Here is a 19,704-nt window from a genome sequence, read left to right on the forward strand (position 1 = left end):
TTTCCTATCAAAGGAAGATGATTTGAGGCAATACCATTTATTGCCAGGAGTTTGGTTACGTTCCACCATGCTTTTATAGGATTATATATGGTTTTAAGTCTTTTGCTTTTTTCTGGGAGTTTCTTTGGCAAACAATGGATCAAGGCCAATGGAAGATATGGTTCACAAATATTACGTTCCAATTCATTATTGAGAACATAATCTTTAGTGAAAATCCAGTCCATAATTATACGTGCAAGGAAGCTAAGGTTATAAAATCTAATATTTGGTACTGCTATACCTCCATATTCCCTTGGTTCAGTGAGTTTGGTAAGAGATATCTTGGATCTTTTCCCTTGCCATATAAATTGTATGAGTGCCGAGTTAATTGAGCGAATGTCTTTTTCTAACAAGATTAGTGGAACATTCTGCAAGATATAGAGAAGCTTAGGGAGAAGAATCATTTTAAACAGTTCTGATCGCCCAGATATAGATAAGGGTAGATGCTGCTAGTCCTTTAGTTTCTCTTTAATATTGATTAGTATGGGAAGTATGTTTAATTTATATAGGTCTCTAAGATTAGTCGGTATGTGAATCCCAAGATATTTAAAAGATTCAAAGACCTCTTTAAATGGGGTATTTGTGATGGAATTATTATTTCTCCTCAACCAGCAAATCTCAGATTTCGATTTATTCACTTTATATCCCGAGAATGAGCTGAAATGATCAGTTATTTGAAGAAGTCTTGGTATATTAAACTTTGTGTTAGAGAGATAGATTAAAAGGTCATCGGCATACAAACCGATCTTTATCTCATGGTTCCGAATTTTTATGCCATTTAATGATTCCCGTAGCATGATTGCAAGAGGCTCAATTGCTATGTCAAACAAAAGCAGAGAGAGAGGGCAACCCTGGCACGTCCCCCTCTCTATTACAATCGGGGGCGAAATAGTATCATTTATTATTAATCTTGTTTGAGATTGATTATGCAGATTGTCAAGGAATCTAGGGAGATTTCCTTTAATCCCAAATTTTGTTAAAGATGTCAATATATGATTAAATATTACTGAATCAAACACCTTTTCTGCGTCAATTGATAGAATGGCTAAATCCAGGGTGTCCTCTCTCCCTGCCTCTGAAGGGGATATGTTCTGAATATAATCCAGAGTGACAAGAAGTTCTCTGATTTTTGCCGCAGAATTTCGTTTATTAAGAAAGCCGGCTTGATCTGTGTGAATTATTTTAGGTAAGATGGTCTGTAGCCTATTTGCTAAGATGGAGGACATAATTTTATAATCAGAATTCAACAGGGCAATTGCCTATATGACTCTTTTTGCGATGGATCCTTCCCCCCCTTTAAGATCAAAGTTGTAAATGACGCAGAAAAGGAGGGAGAGACCGATTTGCCATTAAGGTAGATATCATTGAAAAGGTTGCCCAGATAAGGTGTTATTTCAGATGATAATATTTTATAAACTTCATTCGGGAGTCCATCTGGGCCCGCTGCTTTATTGGGAGAGAGATTAAAGATTACTTTCTCTATCTCTTCTTTTAAGATTGGAGAGTTAAGACTGGTTATCTCATCAGCCGAAATTATCGGATAGGTGATTTTGCTCCAGAACTCTGAAGCTTTCACATCATCATATCCTCTACAAGTGTATATATCTCGGAAATATTCTATAAATTAATTAGATATTTCCTCTGGTTTCAATAATTGCTTCCCATCATGTACGAGTCTTTCTATCGTTGGTTTACTTCCTTCGTTTTTAACTAGTCTGGCTAGCATTTTTCCAGATTTATTACCAAATCTGTATAGTTTGGCTTGAAACCTAAGTTCTCTATATGTTTCTTGGGTCAGTAAGAAAGTATCTCTAATATTTTTAGCGCAAATATATTTCGCCCAGCTAAGGGGAAATTTTTCAAGTAGGAAGTGATTATATGAGTTAACCAGAGAGTTGCACATTTCCTTTTCTCTCAGCTTAACCTTTTTTGATATCATAGCAGCATAGGCCGTGATTTCTCCTCTGAGCACTGCCTTTGCAGCCTCCCAGAAGATTTCTGGGCGCTGCACATAATCTTTGTTAAAATTAGCATATTCAGAAAACTTATTTCTAATCCATTTTTTAAATTTAGGGTCTGTATTGAGATGATAAGGAAAGAAAAAACGCAACATTTTAGGCCTAAGACGATCAAGATATAATTCAAGTGAGATAGGACCATGATCAGACAAAAGAATTGGCGTTATTTCTGCTTTAACTTTTGTTAGGGGTAGGCGTTCATCAATTAGAAAAAGATCGATCCTGGAGAGGGTTATGTGGGCTTTAGAGAGACACGTAAAGTTCTGGACATCCGGGTTTTGGACTCCCTAAATATCTCAAATTGCAAGATTATGTTGAATTTTCTTAAGTATTTTAGAGTCTAGGTTATCTTTTTTCTGCTTTAAATGTTTAACCTTATTCCTAAGTCTGTCTAGAGGGCATTGTGGCGCCATGTTAAAGTCACCCCCTAAAATTAAATGACCTTCGTTAAGCAGCAAAAGTTTTGATTGCATTAGGTTCCAGAACTCTGGATCAGAAATATTTGGGCCATATACGTTACAGAGTGTGTAGATTGCTTGAGCAACCTTGAGTTTTACCAGAATGTATCTCCCCCCAGAGTCAGCCTCAGAGTGCAAAACCTTCACTTCCGCTCTTTTCCCAATTAGAATAGCCACCCCTCTTTTTTTCCCAACACTTGGTGCTACAAAAATTTCCTTGACCCATTGTGCCTTTAATTTTAGAGATTCCTCTAGGTTTAAATGGGTTTCTTGAAGGAAACCGATATCTGTATGGGACTTTCGTAGATGGGCAAGTATCGCCTTTCGTTTAATAGGGGTCGAAATGCCGCCAACATTCCACGACACAATTTTAAGTTTATTTATCTCTTGTAATATTTACAAACATAGGGGAGGAGCAAAAATAAAATAAAAAAAATAATAAAAAAAAAGAAACGCAAAAACCCATTCAACCAATCAGTCACACCATCCCCAACCCAAGGGGTTTCCCTAGTCATAGGTCTTATCCCTTCTTTAGATATGAAAATCATCTTTTAGTTAAGAATTTACTGTCTTAAAAAAGCTCTCAGCCATTTGAGCATCCTCAAATAGATGTACTGTGTCGTTCACTACAACTCTAAGTTTAAAAGGATAGATTATAGTTGCACGATGTCCCTTTTGTATGAACTTAGTGCAAATGGGGGCTAGCTCTCTTCTTTTAGAAGCTGTGTGAGCTGAAAAATTAGAATCGTAGCATTATCTATGAGGATTGGCTGGCTTTTGCGATAGTATTGCAATATCATATTCCTGTCCTGGAAATTAAGTAATTTCGCTACAATAGGTCTCGGACGAGTAGTATTTTTGTTATCTAAGCGAGGACTGCCTACTCTGTGTGCTCTTTCCACTATAATTGGATGATATGTTGGAGGGATTTTTAAGGCTTTCATAAGTTTGTCTGATATAAAAAGACTTAAATTATCATATTGCTTGTCCTCTGGGAGGCCTATTATACGTATGTTATTTCTTCTGGAGCCATTTTCTAATTCCTCCAGTCTGTCAATAATTTTTTGCATGTTATTGCTTGAGGCCTCGATTTTTGAACTATGTACTGTTGTTAGATCTTCTAGATCTGATATTCAGTGTTCTATATCCTGAACTCTAATATAGAATTGTCTAATCTCTTGAGATAATGACACAATGTCTTGTTTAATCTCTGTCCTGAGAGCCTCAAACTTAGGTGCTAATGCGTCTGATATGCTAGTGACCAAAGTCTGTAAGGTGGTGGATTCAGGAATAGCTACCCTGTGAGGTGAAATAGGTAGTGTTTCAACAGCGAGTTCTTGAGTGTTTTTGGATTTCTTATCCCTTTGCCTGGCTGCCATGTTTGGGGAGAGTGCCTTGGATGAAGTGGAAAAAAATGTATCCATACGCTACGTGAGTGTGTGTGGTCGTGAAGAGAGAAGCGCTGAGTGAAGCGCTTAATGGTGAGAGAAAATAAAAATAAAAGGGGGTTTAAACCGGGAAAATGGGAAGGTGAGGATGTGGAGGTGGGGGAAAAATAAGGCAGTCAGAGAAAATTAGGTCAAGAAAAAAAAAGAGAAAGTGCTTCACAATTCAAGATAAATTTTTTTTTTTTTTTTTTTTTTTTATAAACTACTTTATGCAGAGCTACCCTTAAATTGCTCTAATAGAATCTATTAGGGTATGTTACAATTATTAAATTTCTAGGTATGTGTTTCTAGAAGAGTGTTGAGGATGAAAAATTTATTGAGCAAAGAGGGAAAGAAAGATAGAAATTCCAATATAAGATTGAAATATTTGTGGATTTACTGTGAATTCAATTATATGGACTTAATAGCAATTCACCTAATGAGGTGCAAGACAAAAAACTCAAGCTTCTGAAATATGTGACACAGAGATCGGTGAAATTCTTACTTAGATAGCGCAAAAAAAAATAATCTATAAGCGGACTCTCCCTCTTTTTCTTATGAAGATTAAGGTTGTTAGTTTATTCAGCAGTTACAGTTTAGCTAGATATCTCCTACTGATATGTTATATGGATTACAAGGGACTATTTTAGCCTTGACTTTAGATAAGTCTGCCTATATCAGTACTTGATCAAGGTCAATTTAATTGTACACTTATAACCTCTGGTCTATTCATAGCAAGTATATGAGGAAGAAATGAAATAGGTCAACAAGATAGTTTACTTTTAATGCAGATATAACTGAGATATTCTTCTGTTCACTCTGGATTTTCAGATAATCTCTCTTCCCTTTTTCCCTTTCTTCTTCTCTCTTCTCCCCTTAAATTAAGGCAGCAGATTTGCCTATTGTGTTATGTTTTATACCCTTGATATTTTATCACAAGCAAAAAGAGGAAGATATGTTGTATGTTAGGGATTTGTATATGGTAGATGCTACCTCAAATAATAGCAGTGTTTGAGAGATAGTCTGTTTTGTTTAATTTAAATAAGTGAGAATAAGACGTCTTTAACTGTGACCACCAAAAAAGGGGGATTTAGAAATAAAGCAAAGAATAATAAAGCTATGATTCTGTGAATATAACAGTTGTATACATGGCAGATAGTTTTGTTACACTTCCAATTTGTGCTTTGTATTTTATATTATGTTACACTTAAGAAATTAGGTCCTTTCATTATTATTACATTTAAGCTTTGCACTTCTATTTTAATATATTTTACAAATTCTGATTATGTTTGGAAAGTTTCTGTTTTACCTTACAAATTAGGATCATACTTTGCATATTTCTGTGTATATTTTACAAATCACATTGCACTTTGATTTTTCACTATTATAAAATAAAACAGAACTTCAGAATGTGGCAGGTACATGGGAGTTTCTTGGGCTGAACAGAGTCTGAATATGTCTTGTGAAATGCTGTAAGCAAGCTGGTTTTACTGAATTATGTCACCAGCTGTAAGCAGGTTAAGTCTGCTCAAAATTCACAATATACCCTTTTAACTTACAGCAAAGGAATATATTCTAAACTACTGGCAAAATAATTTAAACTGTAGTGAAAAAAATAACTTTAATTTGTATTTGCTGCAAACTGAGACTTTTGGGCCGATTTGTCATGCCCCTTATGCATCTGTTTCCGCATGAGCCTTCAGGCTTGCCGGAAACAGGAGTTAAGAAGCAGCAGTCATAAGACCGCTGCTCCTTAACTCCTCGGCCACCTCTGAAGGTGGCAGACAGCAATCAGCCTCATCGGATCTGATCAGGTTGATTGACACCCCCTTCTAGCAGATGATTGGCCGTAAATGTGTAGGGGGCGGTATTTCATAAGCATTTCATGAGAAATGCTTGTGCAATGACAAATGCCGACAGTGTGTGCTGTCTGCATTTATCGATGTGCGGTGGACATGATCCTTTACAGCGGATAAATTCTGCCCGCACAATAATAAATCTACCCCATTATATCAGCGTCAGGTGTTCTCCTGTTTACTTCTCTCTCCCCTGTGAAATTCTGCAACCAGAGAGCCTCATTACTTTCAGTGAGTTAAGCCACTATGAAGTCTGCACTATTATTTCTATCCAAACTAGAGCGTCTTTGCTTATCAGATCCATAAAAAGTAATAAAGCTCTCTGGGAAACTAAAGATTTCAGTTTTTATATTATTGTAAATACAAGACATACAAAGGGCAATGTAATTTGTAAAAGATACACATAAATATACAAAGTATAATCCTAACTTAATAAAGTTACACAGAAACTTTGAAAGCATAATCAGAATTTGTAAAATCATAATCAATCCCAAATGCACTATTGTATACAAAATAGAAAGTACAAAGTTTAAACTGAAGTGTAAAGTAAAACAAAATACAAAACACAAACTGTAAATGCAGCACAACTCACATGCAGTGGTATATTGCACAAGGCCTGTTTCTAATCCACATACAAAAATGCAGGGGACATCCAATGGCAAACTGTAGAAAACTCAGCTTTTTTTAATTTCACTAGGGATCTTGCAGTGCTGTAAGATCATTTTATTTAATTTTTTCTGATCAGAGAGGTTTATATAATCAGGTCTTAAGTGAGTAGACTAGGAAGGTTCTAATATACTTGAGTGTGTTTGTTTTTATTTCCCCCTAAACTTTATACCCATAACCCTTTCCCAATAAATATCACTGTATAGTTCTAAGTATTATTCTTTTAACTTTTTTTCTTAATAAGGTTGTAAAAGTAAGAGTACCAAGTACACTTACCCTACATTATGTAACATAATATAATTTTGCAGTAATTATCTCTTATATATTTCCCCATATAATAGAAATGCACTGGAAAAAGCTTACCACTATGGAGATTACCCCCTCAAAGTGCAAACCCTCTTCTTTTACAGGTACAACACAACATCTGTCATAGCCAAGTAAGGGGACCAACCTCATGCCTTTAACAGTGCAATTACCAGATGTGCTGGTCAACTAAGAGGCACCAACAGTTGCAGTCTCTACTACACTCCACCACTGAAACAGTGTTAATTTTTTATGCTGAAACAGACAATGCAGGGTCAAGCTAGCTGGACTAATGGACATCAGTTGTTTTGGTCAAGGACTGAGCCCAGGGTTTCATGTTTCTCCACTTCCCCCATCCTTACACGAGTGATGATACATGAGTGATAAAGTCATAATTAGCCCTCTATCCTCTCTCCCCAAAGGAGTTAACAGATTAGGGTGGTTATGTCAGCAAGCACAAGCTGCTGCAGTAGAGTGAAATTAAAGCAACAACATCTTCTTTATTTTACTGTATGTAGCAGCAAGGATACTGTGTTCTATGGAAAAATGTTAGATAATTTTGATAGCATGGAAGATGAAAGCATCCCTTTGTGCAGATACATTTTACCAGATCTGGGATGAATCACTATTCATACATGTATTACAGGGCTTTAGCACCTCTGCACCCACCATGACAAACAGTAGGATTACTAGCCAGGGTGGAGGATGTGTTGAAGGTCTTAACATTCTCTGGTTTCACCAGGCCAGGTTCCTAGAGGAAGGTGGGGCAGAAACATTGGCAGCAGCAGTCTACCCTTGAAAAATCTTGGCAATTCATCTTTGACAGCCCCCTGGTGACAACCCAACATCACTTGGCGGGGGGAGAAGTACTAACTGCAGATGTGTTTTCAGAGGGAAGGGATGGCACTGTGCAGGAAGATAGAAAGGTTAACTTTCTTTCATTGTCCATGCTGAGATTATTGACCAATGGGTTGGAGAACAGTCCAGAACAAATTTAGTAATGGGCTTCATTGTGACTGATGGAACTGCCAACATATTTAATGTCTGTAGAGATGGGATATTTCATGTCTTTCACTGCTTGGTGGATAATATCCATTTGATCATAAAGGCAGCTATTCCAATGGAAGACAGTTGCAGACTGGCAAACATCCGAGAAAAGTGTCATAATATTTTTGACACTTCCACACGAGTGTAAAGGCTAAACAGCTGCTGAGGGAGGAACAGGGGATGGCATATCTGCACAGGTATCATCTTCATCAGGATTTGATTAGATGGTGCACCTCCACTTGTAGATGTTGAACAGCAGAGAGAATTACAACCCATATCTACTTAGCAGAATATCAAAATAATATGTCCTCTATAGTGAAAGGAATATAAAACAATTGGTCAGGTAATTAAAGTCCTCAAGCCATTTAGGGAGGCCAGTTTAATCCTAAATCAAACTATTGCGAGCTTGAGCCAGGTAATTGCCCTATTTACTTGCTGAGTTGCTGTCATATCCACTGAGAAGTGTCTAAAATGAGAGATTTCTTTATCAATGTTAATATCCTTATTCCTGAACCCTTAGTGGTCACAGCTCATGCCCTATCTTGTCCAGCAGATTATATTTTTGAGATTCAATCTTCCCAAGCTGGGATACCCTGCTTCAAAATTTCAGGAAAATTGAATTCATTTGCACATATAATACCACCTAGGCCTAATAGAAAGGGATAGCATAGTTGATTTATTTCCCAAAGGTACTACATCTCTATTATATGACAGAAAAATGGCCCCTGGACTGTGTCACATGTCCATCCATGTCATTGATTCTAGGCTTTGCTTACAGTGGGCTATATTACAAGTAGCACGCTAACAAGCGTTAACTTGTGCGCATAATACCAGTTGAAAGTAAACAGGACCACACGAGCGCAAACTGAATTTGCGCGTGTCAGGTTATCACTACTGAAGACCTCACATAAAGGGTTATGGATTAAAAAAAAGTTGCATGAAACACAATATAACTATATTAAAATGAAGGGTATGCACTCATACATACACAATCTAATAAACATTATTCATATAAATACTAAAAAAAAGTTATAAGGGTTAAAAGGTATTTGGTATGTGACAAGGTATTTGAATAAAAAATTACTGTATACATACACACATATATATGTGTATGTATGTATATATATATATATATACATATGTATATATGTTTATGCTATTGTATCTATGTTTTTATGTATTTATCCATATATATATATATATATATATATATATATATATATATATATATATATATATATATATATATATATATATATATATATATATATGTATATATATATATATATATATATATATATATATATATATATACACACATATAAACACATATATACATATGTATAAATACTTTGGAAACCTTTTCACTCAAATACCTGAAAATATGAAACGTCATTTTAATTAAATTTTAATATTTAATGTGTTTTACTGTGTATGTACTGTAAATATTTTAGATTACAATATTCTTCACATAGGGGATTTAAAAATAAATAGAACATTTGCTCATATGTGAGGAACTTTGGAATGTAAAATATTTATAACTAACTTCGGGTTAACACTGTAGGCTTAACTCCTGGTTATCGCACGAACGATAAGTGTTAGATTTTTTTTATTTGCACCCTCTAAAGAAGTTAACATGGTCACAATATCCGAAGTCCTGAAGTTAGTTCCCACTGGCTTTCACTTGCACCCTAACATTTTACTTTCAACTTGCAATATGCGCATTAACCCGCGCAAGTTAAAAGTTTACTTCTAGCGGTGTTCGAGTGTAAGCGAAATTACTAAATAGCACGCAACTTGTAATCTGGCCCAGTATTAGTACTACTGGATGAGTCTATCAGCTTATTTTTACTGTCATCCTCTTATTAATTCTGCTAGGGATCAGGAAAATACTGTGTCCATTGGGAAAAGGGTACCATTTTTTAAGACAAAATAATTTGACATGCACTAGTATGGTACTAATATTTTTTGTGTTGTAAATAGCTAATAGAAAATATGCTATGTTTCAAATATTATCGTATTTCTCCTGCATAGAAGACAGATTGGTCTGCTTGTAGTTTTGTCTCACACCTGACAATGGGGTATCTTTTTACTAACCGTGAATATTCTGGGACATAATTATGCTACAAATATTACCTTGTGGAAGAAAATGTTACATTTTATGCTCACACTAACGGCAAAATATGAAACCAATGCTTTTTGCAGTTTGCATAAAAATGCCACATCCTACCGTAAGACTTGAAGTGGGTTCTTTGTTTGTGTGGTATTGAACCTGAAGCCGAGGTATCCTTTTATCAGACAGGATCATGCTGTGACATTGCACACTAGAATTCACATGTCCATTTTGTTTCAGAGCGGCTAGGCTTAGATAATGGTATTGGCACTACTAGATGAACTTGCCCCTTCATTCAGACTGTCATCCTGCTTTACTGATGTCTCTGCTCCTCTTCTGATGCTACCTCTATAGGAAACAATAAGAAAAAAGACATATAGGGCCTGAAGATCAAAAACTCATCGGCACAAAAGCTTTTCACATCCAGAACCCTCTATTGTGAGATATAACAGCTACATAGGGATAATATGCAAAGATAGCCCTGCCAAGAGCTGTACTGTTGTAAATCACTTTTCATGAATGTGATCTATGAAAACGCTGGGCTCATAGGCTTACATGCTAATTGTAGTAGCACTTAAAGTAAAAACATCATGCCTTAATCACCTGCATCTCACAATGTTATGCAGCCACTTATGTAAAAGAGGGAATAGCCTTGTTTTAAAGGAGGGGTTACACCCCTCTAAATTTTTGTTAATCACAATAGTAATGGTAAACACCTTATGCAAGTACACACTTGTGCAATGTTTGACAAGAGTGAGGGGGACCTTTAGGGCTCCAACCCCCCCATAAATCACAGAGCGGTATGAGATGCCAGTTTAGAAAGAGGAGAACCCCTTCTTTTCAATGTGCCCAGGAGCAGCAATGCACTACTGGGAGCTAGATGCTGATTGGTGACTTTACATATATGCCTCTTGTCATTGCCTCACCCTATGTTAAGCTTCCTCCCAGTAGAGCACTGCTCTGGAGAGCTTACAGTCTACAGGAAGAGGGCGCAGAGACATAAGGTTTGGGGAAGCTTGTCATGTGGATTGTAGTTGCAGCAGTGAGACAAGGCAGTTCAGAGTTTATTTTGGTTAGGATGGCAGAGGAGATCTGAATAGGTGTGTTTTCAAAGAGCGTCTGAAGCTATATAGGGTTGGAGACATTCTTATTGAGACATTATTATTGAGAGAGTTCCAGAAGACAGGAGCAGCATGTGAAAAGTCTTGTAGGTGGGAGAGGGACATAGAGATAATAGAAGCAGAGATACGTAGGTCAGATATTGATCGATGAGGACTGGTTGGGAAATATTTGGAGATGAGAGAGGAAATATAGGGCCAAATTAACGCTCAAGCGATAACTGTGCTAGAAGTATTGTTTGGCACACGTCGGGTTGCACTCGTATTATGAGTTAAAAGTAAACTGTTAATCTGTCGTACATAAAAAGACGAACTTAGAATATTGTGATAGCATATTCCCCCATAGACGTCGATGGAGCAAAAAAGTGGGGGGAAAAACCCTACTCGTGCACTATCCCTTATTCTCAAGTTCGCTAACCCGGCATGAAAATATTTCACATTCCAATGTTCTTCTCATAGAAGAACATGTTCTACTTATGCATAAAAACATATTTATATCTGATGGCCTTGTGCACAAATATATGTATATAATAGCCTCACTCGCAACTATGGACTAGAAATGGAGCGCTAACAGTTGCGCGCAAGCAATAGAGGGTTTATCACAACTGTTTGTGCGCTTCAGGTTTTTAGCTCTTATTATTTAAAAGTAAATGCGATCACTTAGCGCGATTAAAGTTAACGCGAGTAGAGTTAGTGTAACCTCAGTGCTCCGGTTAACTGTTTCACAAAACAAAAAGGTGCCACACAACACATGTTTTTGTAAAAATTATGTTACAAAGTACAGTTACACTCATAACACCATCTAATAAAAATTATTTTAAAAAAAATATTGCACAAAAAGTTATAAAGGTTCAAAGATATGAGGTCTCAGATGTTAGACAAAAATAGCAGGCAAAAGGCTTTAACATTGAAATACATACATATTATGTCTAAAAATGTATTTACATACATATATGCACATGTAAACACTACACATATAAATACATATATAGACGTGCATTGGCGCCCTTTGCAGTCAAGTAAATGAAAAAAAATTAAACAATATTAATGCAATATTCATATTTAATCAAAGTTTTAACTATGTATTTAACATTAAAATGTGAAATATTTACAGTACATACATAGTTAAACACTTTATTAAATATGAATATTGCATAAATATGATTTTACATGTTTTCAGCTACTTGACCGTGAAGGGCTCCAATGCACATATATATGCCTATATATGTATTCATGTGTTTATATGTGTGTCTATATATATATATATATATATATATATATATATATATATATATATATATATAAAAAGATAAAAAGAGGTTATATAAATGGTTGTTGAGAGTTACCTCTCTACAACCACTGGGAGGCGCTTTAAAACTCAGTATAAGGAGTGAAGCTGCTGTGTATGCGTATAAAAGATGACTGAAGGGGTATTCCCTCTACACTATCCGTCACAAATACAAGAGTTATATAATAAGAGTCACACACTTCGCCGCGCTATACTCTGTACTGTTATAGAATGGTGCATTCAATATTTAGAGATCTGTGGGATGTTTGTTTTACAATACAGTTTAACTGTATATGGATAATAATGCACAATAAATATAACAAGCCTCCATATATATATATATATAAAAAACCTGTTACACATTTGAGACCAGATATAGAGGAAAGAAATTTAAAAGCAGTTCCACAAACCAACTCCTAATATCTATAGAAGCAATGCGAGTTATCTATTGCAGACCTAAACGCTCTATTTGTAGTGATGTTGCAAATTGTTCGCCGGAGAATAGTTCCCGGCAAACATAGCATGTTCGCGTTCGCCGCGGCGGTCGAACATATGCGATGTTCGATCCACCCCCTATTCGTCATCCTTGAGTAAACTTTGACCCTGTATCTCACAGTCTGCAGACACATTCCAGCCAATCAGCAGCAGACCCTCCCTCTCAGACCCTCCCAGCTCCTGGACAGCAGACATTTTAGATTCATTCGGAAGCTGCATTGTTAGTGAGAGGAGGGACAGTGTAGCTGCTGGTGATTTTATAGGGAAATTAATAGCTAGGCTAGTGTATTCAGTGTCCACTACAGTCCTGAAGGACTCATCTGATCTCTGCTATAAGTGCAGCACCCCAAAAAGCCCTTTTTAGGGCTAGAACATCATTTTTTATTTTTTTATTTTTTTCCTGTGTAATCTAATTGCAGTTGCTTACCTGCCAAGCAACTTGCCCAGTGCCACCACTCATATCTGGTGTAACAGTAGTGCAAATTTAAAAAAAAAAAAAACTTTTTTGACTGTGAAACATCAGTCTGCTAGTGTAATCTAATTGCAGTTGCCTGCCTGCCAGTGTGTGTGCCAGGCCCACTTGCCTAGTGCCACCACTCATATCTGGTGTAACAGTAGTGTAAATTAAAAAAAAAAAAACTTTTTTGACTGTGAAACATCAGTCTGCTAGTGTAATCTAATTGCAGTTGCCTGCCTGCCAGCGTGTGTGCCAGGCTCACATCGTATACTGTGCCCACTTGCCCAGTGCCACCACTCATATCTGGTGTAACAGTAGTGTAAATTTAAAAAAAAAAAACTTTTTTGACTGTGAAACATCAGTCTGCTTGTGTAATCTAATTGCAGTTGCCTGCCTGCCAGCATGTGTGCCAGGCCCACTTGCCCAGTGCCACCACTCATATCTGTTGTAACAGTAGTGTAAATTTAAAAAAAAAAAACATTTTTGACTGTGAAACATCAGTCTGCTTGTGTAATCTAATTGCAGTTGCCTGCCTGCCAGTGTGTGTGCCAGGCCCACTTGCCCAGTGCCACCACTCATATCTGGTGTACCAATAGTGTAAATTAAAAAAAAAAAAAAAAACTTTTTTGACTGTGAAACATCAGTCTGCTAGTGTATTGCAGTTGCCTGCCTGCCAGCGTGTGTGCCAGGCTCACTTGCCCAGTGCCACCACTCATATCTGGTGTAACAGTAGTGTAAATTTAAAAAAAAAACTTTTTTGACTGTGAAATATCAGTCTGCTAGTGTAATCTAATTGCAGTTGCCTGCCTGCCAGCATGTGTGCCAGGCTCACATTGTATACTGTGCCCACTTGTCCAGTGCCATCACTCATATCTGGTGTAACAGTAGTGTAAATTTAAAAAAAAAAACTTTTTTGACTGTGAAACATCAGTCTGCTTTTTTGTGTCAGGCTCACAGCGTATACTGTGCCCACTTGCCCAGTGCCACCACTCATATCTTGTTTAATAGTAGTGTAAGTGTACATTTAAAAACAAAAAAAACTTTTTGGACTGTGAAATATCAGTCTGCTTTTTTGTGTCAGGCTCACAGCTTATACTGAGCCCACTTGCCCAGTGGCACCACTCATATCTTGTTTAATAGTAGTGTAAGTGTACATTTAAAAAAATAAAAACTTTTTGGACTGTGAAACATCAGTCTGCTTTTTTGTGTCAGGCTCACAGCGTATACTGTGCCCACTTGCCCAGTGACACCACTCATATCTTGTTTAATAGTAGTGTAAGTGTACATTTAAAAACCAAAAAAACTTTTTGGACTGTGAAACATCAGTCTGCTTTTTTGTGTCAGGCTCACTTGCCCAGTGCCACCACTCATATCTTGTTTAATAGTAGTGTAAGTGCACATTTAAAAAAATAAAAACTTTTTGGACTGTGAATCATCAGTCTGCTTTTTTGTGTCAGGCTCACAGCGTATACTGTGCCCACTTGCCCAGTGCCACCACTCATATCTTGTTTAATAGTAATGTAAGTGTACATTTAAAAACAAAAAAAACTTTTTGGACTGTGAAACATCAGTCTGCTTGTTTGTGTCAGGCTCACAGCGTATACTGTGCCCACTTGTCCAGTGCCACCACTCATATATTGTTTAATAGAAGTGTAAGTGTATATTTAAAAAAAAATGACAGGCAGAGGCAAGCCACCCCGCAGGTGCCGCCGTGGTCATGGTGCTGTGATTCCCTTTGGCCATAGAATAATGCCCAGTGTTCAGAGGCCACGTACCATGAACTCGAAAAGTTCTGAGGAGGACATAGTTGAATTTTTATCACAGGACACCCAATCTTCTATAGCTTCCGCTCTGAACCTTGATGCACCATCCTCCTCCAGCTTATCTTCTGGCACCTCTCAAGTTACCACTCGCCCGCCTGCCGCCACCACCAACACTAGCACCACAGCCGCTTCACTTGATCTGTCAGAGGAGTTATTTACACAGCAGTTGGAAGAAATGAGTGATGCACAACCATCATTGACAGAGGATGTAGATAACAGTGATATGTCTCAGTCAGGCAGCATTACAGACATGGACGTACGGTGTGATGATGATGATGTTGTACCCCTGCTGCTTCCTTTGTTGATTTTTCAGATACAAGTGAAGCGGTTGATGATGACGATGCGTCCGTGGATGTCATGTGGGTGCCCGCTAGAAGAAAAGAAGAACAGGGGGAAAGTTCAGATGGGGAGACAGAGAGGAGGAGGATACGAGTTGGAAGCAGGGGGAGGTCATTGCAAGGAGCTAGTGGCACAGTCAGACAGCATGCATTGGCACCCGGGGTCAGCCAGACAGCACGCCAATCAACGCATGCTGTTGCCACCACCAGAATGCCGTCATCACAAAGCTCAGCAGTGTGGCATTTTTTTTGTGTGTCTGCCTCTGACAACAGCGATGCCATTTGCAACCTGTGCCAAAAGAAACTGAGTTGTGGGAAGTCCAACACCCATCTAGGTACAACTGCTTTGCGAAGGCACATGACCGCACATCACAAACGCCTATGGGATCCACACATGAGTAGAAGCAGCACACAAACTCAAAAGCCGCCATCCTCCTCCTGGTCCAGCATCTTCAGCCACGTCAACCACTGCTGTCCTCCTTGCCCCCTCTCAACCATCCGCCACTCCGTCTCTCTTCTGGAGCAGTTCCTGCTCATCTGCCCACAGTCAGGTGTCTGTCAAGGACATGTTTGAGCATAAGAAGCCAATGTCACAAAGTCACCCCCTTGCCCGGCGTCTGACAGCTGGCTTGTCTGAACTCTTAGCCCGCCAGCTTTTACCATACAAGCTGGTGGAGTCTGAGGCATTCAAAAAATTTGTAGCTATTGGGACACTGCAGTGGAAGGTACCCGGCCGAAATTTCTTTGCACAAAAGGCAATCCCCAACCTGTACTTGATTGTGCGAAAGGAAGTATTGGCATGTCTGGCACACAGTGTTGGGGCAAGGGTCCAAATGACCACTGATAGCTGGTGTGCAAAGCATGGTCAGGGCAGGTATATCACCTACACTGCGCATTGGGTAAACCTGCTGACGGCAGCCAAGCATGGAATGCGTGGCTCTGCAGAGGAGTTGGTGACACCGCCACAACTTACTCCTCCTTCTCCATCCTCTTCCATAACCTCCTAGTCTGAGTCCTCTTCTGCTGCTGCATCTTGCTCCACATCAACGGCACCCCCCCAGCTCCCCAGGCACTATTCCACATCCCGGATATGGCAGTGTCACGCTGTCTTGGGGTTGACTTGCCTGAAAGCAGAGAGTCACACCGGACCAGCAGTCCGCACAGGTGGATCAGTGGCTGACTCTGCACCAACTGGAGATCGGCAAAGTGGTTTCTGACAATGGAAGTAATTTGGTTGCGGCATTGAAATTGGGCAAGTTGACACATGTGCCGTGCATGGCACATGTGTGTAATCTGATCGTACAATGCTTTGTGCATAAGTACCCAGGCTTACAGGACCTCCTGAAGCAGGCCAGGAAGGTGTGTGGCCATTTGAGACGTTCCTACACGGCCATGGTGCACTTTTCAGATATCCAGCGGTGAAACAACATGCCAGTGAGGCGCTTGATTTGCGACAGCCCGACACGTTGGAATTCAACACTCCTAATGTTCGACCGCCTGCTCCAACAAGAAAAAGCTGTTAACGAGTATTTGTATGACCGGGGTGCTAGGACAGCCTCTGCGGAGCTGGGAATATTTTTGCCACGTTACTGGGCGCTCATGCGCAATGCTTGAAGGCTCATGCGTCCTTTTGAGGAGGTGACAAACCTAGTCAGTTGCACCGAAGGCACCATCAGCGACATCATACCATTTGTTTTCTTCCTGGAGCGTGCCTTGCGAAGAGTGCTCGATCAGGCCGTAGATGAGCGTGAAGAGGAAGAGGAAGAGTTGTGGTCACCATCACCACCAGAAACAGCCTTATCAGCATCGCTTGCTAGACCAGCTGCAAGGCTGGAAGAGGATTGTGAGGAAGAGGAGTCAGAGGAGGAATCTGGCTTTGAGGAGGATAAGGAAGACCAACCACAACAGGCATCCCAGGGTCCTCGTTGTAACCTATCTGGTACCCGTGGTGTTGTACGTGGCTGGGGGGAAGAAGAAACCTTCAGTGACATCACTGAGGATGAGGAACGGGACATGAGTAGCTCGCCATCCAACCTTGTGCAAATGGGGTCTTTCATGCTGTCGTGCCTGTTGAGGGACCCTCATATAAAAAAGCTGAAGGAGAACGACCTGTACTGGGTGTCCACGCTACTAGACCCCCGGTATAAGCATAAAGTGCCTGAATTAAAAAGGATGCAGCAGTTCCAAAAGAAATTAAAAAGTATGCTTTACACAGCATGTAAGGGTGATGTCGCAGCACAACGGGAATCTAACAAGGGAAGAGATGAAAGTAATCCTCTGACTCCCATGACCATGCCGGCAAGGACAGGACGCTTTACAGACGTGTTGTTGATGGAGGACATGCATAGCTTTTTCAGTCCTATGCATCGCCACAGCCCTTCGGGGTCCACCCTCAGAGAACGACTAGACCGACAGGTAGCAGACTACCTCGCCTTAAGTGCAGATCTCGACACTCTGAGTAGCGATGAACCCCTTGACTACTGGGTGTGCAGGCTTGACCTGTGGCCTGAGCTATCCCAATTTGCGATAGAACTTCTGGCCTGCCCTGCTTCAAGTGTGCTGTCAGAAAGGACCTTTAGTGCAGCAGGAGGTATTGTCACTGAGAAGAGAAGTCGCCTATGTCAAAAAAGTCTAGATTACCTCACCTTTATTAAGATGAATTAGGGATGGATCCCAAAGGGACTGACATTGGGCGATACATTCGAGTAAAAAATGCCTGATGAGATGAGCTGCCTTGGGCTAAAATGGTCCACCCGCTGATGTATTTTATCTTCGAATGCCGGATGACTTGCGTGACTTATCCGCCACCAACTAGGGTTCAAGCCGCAATGTTTTAGGGCACTTTCTGCCTGGGAAACAAACATCATTTTTTCTGGCCACTGCTACAGCAGCGGCTGCAACAATACCTAATTTTTCGGGCATGTGTACATGCCAAATTTTTCTGGCCTCTGGTGCTGCACTGTTGCTTCAAAAACCAAACAAAAAAAAAAGGCACGTAACAAGGATTAAACTGATAGGAATAGTACTACTTAACACACCACTCCTATCTGGTGGCACATTAGATTGCCCCAAATTTGAAGTAGGAGGACCGACCAAGCATCTTTTTCCATCTCCCGGTTCCTAAAATCCATGCCATATACACATCCCCTAGCGCCGCAACTGACTCTGGGAACCTTATCATGGGTCCCAGACCGCACGTCTTGTAATTCTCTGTCTGGGAAATTATATATCTATCAAATCAATCTATTTATCTATCAAATCTATCTATCTATCGTATCTATCAAATGTATATTGCATCTATTGATCTATCTATCTAATCTATGTATCTATCTATCAAATCTATCTATCTCGTGGCCGGACTGTTTTGTGACAGCCACTTGTGTTTCGGCCAAATGTCCGTCGGCCAAATATCAGTCGGCCAAATGTCCGTTGGCTAAAAGTCCGGCCACGATTTCACGCGCAGTGCCCCAAATTTGAAGTAGGAGGACCGACCAAGCATCTTTTTCCATCTCCCGATTCCTAAAATCCATGCCATATACACGTCCCCTGATAGGGGGCGTAACAGGTATTAAACTCATCAGAATAGTACAACTTAACACACCACTAATATCTGGTGGCACAGTAGATTGCACGCGCAGTGCCCCAAATTTGAAGTAGGAGGACCGACCAAGCATCTTTTTCCATCTCCTGGTTCCTAAAATCCATGCCATATACACGTCCCCTGGCGCCGCAACTGCCTCTGGGAACCTTACCATGGGTCCCAGACCGCACGTCTTGTAATTCTCTGTCTGGGAAATTATATATCTATCAAATATATCTATTTATCTATCAAATCTATCTATCTATCTATCTATCATATCTATCAAATGTAAATTGCATCTATTGATCTATCTATCTATCTATCTATCTATCTAATCTATGTATCTATCTATCAAATCTATCTATCTCGTGGCCAGACTGTTTTGTGACAGCCACTTGTGTTTCGGCCAAATGTCCGTCGGCCAAATGTCCGTCGGCTAAAAGTCCGGCCACGATTGCACGCGCAGTGCCCCAAATTTGAAGTAGGAGGACCGACTAAGCATCTTTTTCCATCTCCCGGTTCCTAAAATCCATGCCATATACACGTCCCCTGATAGAGAGCGTAACAGGTATTAAACTAATCAGAATAGTACTACTTAACACACCACTCATATCTGGTGGCACAGTAGATTGCACGCGCAGTGCCCCAAATTTGAAGTAGGAGGACCGACCAAGCATC

This window comes from Bombina bombina, chromosome 1, assembly GCF_027579735.1.
Source record: "Bombina bombina isolate aBomBom1 chromosome 1, aBomBom1.pri, whole genome shotgun sequence".
NCBI classification, from domain to species: Eukaryota; Metazoa; Chordata; class Amphibia; order Anura; family Bombinatoridae; genus Bombina; species Bombina bombina.